The sequence below is a fragment of the Pseudopipra pipra genome, chromosome 1 (assembly GCF_036250125.1).
Source record: "Pseudopipra pipra isolate bDixPip1 chromosome 1, bDixPip1.hap1, whole genome shotgun sequence".
Lineage (NCBI taxonomy): Eukaryota > Metazoa > Chordata > Aves > Passeriformes > Pipridae > Pseudopipra > Pseudopipra pipra.
The window spans coordinates 16,716,705-16,721,831 of NC_087549.1; the positions used below are offsets into that span (position 1 = coordinate 16,716,705).

Sequence of the window (5,127 nt, forward strand, 5' to 3'; positions counted from 1 at the left end):
AACCAACGAACACCGAAATTGCAACTACCAAGTCTTGTCGCTGGATCCAAGGTGTATCTTGCGGGTCCTTCTGGTCACTTGGGGGGGTCCACAGCCCTCCTCTGTACCAGCCTGTACCAGTGCTGCAGCCCCATTTCAGTGCCACAAAAGTGTCTGCCAGTATTGAACCCCAGCTTTCTGCCTTTTCCTGCCAGTGCTAACTCTCCAACCATTCCTGTCAGGTTTTCCAGGTGTGGGGGAGGGTTAGGGTGGAAGGGAGGCCATTTTGTCTCTGTCCTGTGGCCACGTGTTTTTTCCAGGTGTGGGAGGCCAGCTGCCATCTGAATTTGGTCTGGTGGGCGGGGCTTGGGAAATTTCTCCTCATCGGCTGGTTTAACCCAGTTTCATCAGTATTGTTATTAGCATTCTTCTTAGTAAAGAGTTATTTTTTTCACTCACATCCAGGCATATTTGGTCTCTCTCTCTCTGTATTGGAGAAAGCAGGGGTATTGAATCCAAGGGAGGAGACTTCTGTTCAAGGTCTCTGCCCCTCCAAATTGTCTCAAACTGAGACACAGAGACAAAGGCAATGGATAAAACTGAGACAGTTTTGAAAGAGTAAAGCTCAAAATCCAGTCACGTCAGTGTGACTCAGAGCGTACAGCAACAGCACAGAAACAACAGCTAATTGTGACATGGCTCCTTCAGTTAGCCTGAAGGATTAAATTAGCCTGGATTAAATTTGTACTTGTTTTTTAAAAAAACCCTATAGCTTTTAAAAACTATGAAAGAAGTCCAATGTATACATTTTCAATGGACATTTTCACTCAGCTAATGAATTACAGCTTGTAGATAGTTTCACAGAATCACAGAATTTGCCAAGTTGGCGGGGACCCACAAGGATCATCGGGTCTAACTCCTGACCTTGCAGAGGATTATCCCCAAGAGTCAAGCCATGTGCCTGAGAGGATTGTCCAAATGTTTCTTAAACTCTGTCAGGTTTGGTGTTCTGACCACTGTCCTGGGGAGCCTGTTCCAGTATCCAACCACGTTCTGGGTGAAGAGCCTTTTTCTAATATCCAACCTAAGTCTCCCCTGACACAACTTCAGGCTGTTCCCTTGGATCCTGTCACTGGTTAGAAAAAAGCCACTCCTCATACAGCTTCCCTTCAAGGCCCTTCACCATCTTTGTTGCTCTCCTTTGGGGCAACAAAGTTTAATAGACTTTTTAAAAGAGTTTAATATATTTTTATACTGTGGTGTCCAAAACTATCACAATATTCAAGGTGAGGCCTAACCAGTGAAGAGCACAGCAGGACAATCACTACCCCCAACTGGCTGGCAAGTCTTTGCCTGATGTCCCCCAGGATGTGGTTGGCCCTTCTGGCTGCCAGGGCACTGCTGACTCATATTCAACTTGCCAGGAACCATGACCCCCCAGGTCTCTTTCCATGGCACTGCTTTATAAATTCATTCCCAAATTTGGAATGTCCTTTATGTCATAATCAATAATCAGCATCAGAATATTTAACCATAACACAGTTGGCACAATTAAAATTTCAGGAGGCAGAACAGAGTTGAGCACAGACTGGTTCTTGGATCTTCAAAAGCTCAGTAAATCAGTTCTAATACAGTTGAGATGCCTTTTTCCAAATGTGTAAACAATCTTTATCCTGATGATACTTGCAGTTATTTTCGGTACTGCCTGGGCTGCACTTTCAAATCAAAAGAGTTCCTGCTAACACTGTTGCTGTCCTTTTTTACCATTAATGAATTATCTACCCTGCCACAGTTTTGTATATGGTATATTTAACTTAAGAATATTTTTAACATTCTTATTTAAATAATAGTACTTAAAATTATTTTCTGAAGTGTTGGTTTGCCACATTTATGCAAAATGATTTTCATTTGCTTCTTTCCAAAGGAATCTAAAAATTTCTTAGAATGTCTTCTGTCTTTGACCACCAGCACAAAAGGCTTAGTCATGTACCCTGAAAATTTCAGTTCGTGCTTCTCTGCTGTAATGTACAAGGCAGAAGCCTTTTCTCTATGAGGGTCTGGTGCAGTACTTTCAGTATGACTTAGAAACTACAGATATTTAGCACAGAATTAAATAAGGAATAAAAATATGTCCAAAAGAACTGCTGATTTCTTTCTACACAGGGAATAAGCCTGTAAGGCACCTCTAAGATGTGTGTGTGTTTCAATGAGAAATGAGAGAATGGGCATCTTTGGCAAAGTGTAAAGATGTCACATGCTATTTAAATTATATGATGAACAAAGACACATTACCATCCAGAAGATGCTCAGATGTAACCATAGAATTTATAGGCATCAGCAATGTAATTTCGTTGTCACATTGCATCATTTAGAATTAATTACATGTTGTGGTTTGGGTTGGGTTTTTTGTTTGTGTGATTGGCTTTTTCCTATGTTGAAGAGTCAGAAAATAAAATGTAATTATGTCTGAAGAGATTGGAGCCCCCACAAAACCCATAAAAAAACCATTTCTGTGAAATAAGGAGTTGTACAAGAGCTTCATGTGTATGATACTTCTGTGTTTCTAGGCATTAATGTACATCCTATGTCTCAGCATTATATGATGTGGTGTTTTGTTTGTTATCTCATACTCCTTATAAAATCCAGATATAACCACAATTGTAACATAATACTGTCTCTGGGCACAAGAAATAAACAGTTTGTTCTGAGTTTCAGTTCCAAGCTTCTCACTGCTTCTTGAAAAATTCTACTCTTGCTTTTCAGATTTAAAATTTCCTACATATCAGGATGGGCTATACGACAGTGAAAAAAACCCAAACAAATCCAACTTTTACTAGGTCATCAGAAAAATGTGAAACATGTTCCTCCAGGCTGTTGTTTTTGGAAGCTTGCAGAACGTTAAAAAAAAAAAAAAAGTGACTGAAATTGTAGAATTACTGCTTTCTAAAAACTGTATTTTTTCTTATACAGCTGTGACTTAGCACTCATTAGCCTGGTACTCACAGATAGTCTTGCTCTTCATTAATAAATGCCTTTCTATTTCTACCATTTTGTTTAATTCTAAATATCTGTTTTTAAACAGTGCTATATTTTGTCTCTTGCCTGTCCTGAAAAATAAAGGAAAATACTACAGATTAAATTTTAATTTTTATTTTATTTTTAGATTTTCTAAAGCATAAATAATAAAATCAGAATATTCAGACAGTTTTGCCTGGAATTTTCTGGTACTTTTTGCTTGTTTAATTCCACATGATCATTCACACCATATTTATTCCCACAAAACAAGCATATTAAAATAAATTAGATTTTCAAAAGCAGATCAGGGGATTTTTTATGTCCTTATTTTGAAAAAGAAATGTTCTTAATTTCTGAAAAAACAGATATACATAAATTGCTATGTTGGAAGCAGGATTAATGGGGACAGAATTGTTTATAGCATGAGAGAGACGTACTTCTTAAAAAAGAACTGAGAATAAGATTCACTGCTCCCACTATTCTGTTTACCAGATTTCTTTTTGCTCAGAAATCAACATCTATGGATTTTGCCAGTCTGTGTGGTGAAACATAATCTCAGTAGGCATAGTAAGAGTCTTTGTCACCTTTGTTATGCTTTGCATCAGACTGGACTCAGCTTGGCTGTGTGTTTTATTTGCTTCCTGATCTATAAATGGCTGTCTTCTTCTTCTTCGTTCACCATACCTAAAGTGATTTGTGACAAAAATATTTGTTCTTTGTTAATGTGAAGTAGTTAAATGGTTTAGAACTGTCTCATGTGAGAAATGTACTTGCTACATGCAATTTTGCTTTTATTAAATGATATCCAGTCACTGATCATGAGAGAGATCAAATGGATGCCAAATGCATTGCAGTACATGAGAAAAGTATCTGCCATAGATTGGAGAGCTGAACTAAACCAGTCAAATTTAAGCGAGAAATAAAGAATACATTTTCCATGCAAGAGGGTATTAGTCATTAGAACAAATTAGCAGACAAATGGATTCTTAAACATTCTTTCATCATGAGACCATTTTCAGTAATGTTTTATTGTGGGATCCTGTACAGAGGTAACAGGATTATATTTTATGGCTTGATCAAGACAGAAAGCAAAACTACAGTCATTAATTTGTGTGACCAGCAAGGGTGTTTTGATAGAGTCCGTACCTTTCAAAGATTGTTGGTCAGCCAATAGAGAGGTAGAACCACGGAATTGAAAATAAAAATGAGTATACTGAGTGGTATGACTGCTCAGAGGTCTCCTTGGATACCAGCAAGACGGGATATCACAGTCAGTCCTACCACCCCAGACAGGGAGCAGGACAGGCTGGAGGCAGCTGCAGCCCAGGCATCAGGGATAGGGCAGGCTGAAGCCAGTGCTGGCGTCCTGATCAGGCCCAGTAAGATAGGAATGAGGGTCAAACAGAGCCCTTGGACCACTGGGCAGAGCTGTGGGGATGGGCTGAAACCAGGCCAGGGTGTCAGAGTGCAGGTGAGGATCAGGATCAGACAGTCCCATGGCTGGGCAGGGTCAGGCTGCAACACGGCAGGAGCCATATCTCAAGGGAACCATGTCCAGGACCCTGGCAGGATATATACTATAGAAAGCAAAGACCTCCACCTACTGCAACCAGGCTAGTGACAAGTGTCTTCCATTTTCAAAGGCTTTGCTAAACAAGTACTAAATGGTTTTTTTAATGTCTGAGGCATTGCCCACACCTGGTCATGCTGTGATTAGAGTGACCTAACAGAAAAAGCTGAGGAAAACAGATGCCAAAATCAGGACACATAATTATCTTCTTACCAAGTTAGCTGTAGCAGCATGGGGTGATTCTATATGAGCCCTTTGAATGACTGCATTTGCCATCTGCTATTCACTTGCAAAACATTGTGCTTCTGCTTAGCACTCCTCAATGCATGCAAGCAGTATCCAGTTACCTTCAATCATAAACAAGAATGGTGTGAGCCATTCCTCTATTCGGTAGCGTGGCACCAGCTTGTGATGGTACTGAGCAGTTAATGTTAACATTGGTAGAAAAAGGTCTATTCTGACTCTAGTTTCTCAGTGTACGGAAATGGCTGGCATTTTGTTGTGAACAAGAGTTCCTGGTTTTTTACATTTAAGCTGGTAAGACAAATTCCATTCATCAATTA

The 5,127-nt window shown here is 39.6% G+C and overlaps 1 long non-coding RNA gene across 1 annotated transcript; it reads right to left on the reverse strand.

Annotated features, from left to right (window-relative positions):
- Nucleotides 1–2,956: 2,956 nt before the first annotated feature.
- Nucleotides 2,957–4,908, reverse strand: LOC135416156 (uncharacterized). The gene is made up of 3 exons (XR_010431472.1): nt 4,778–4,908; nt 3,579–3,678; nt 2,957–3,086 (listed from the first exon to the last, which is right to left on the reverse strand). It is a non-coding gene; the product is annotated as an uncharacterized LOC135416156 (long non-coding RNA).
- Between the last annotated feature and the right edge of the window lie 219 nt (nt 4,909–5,127).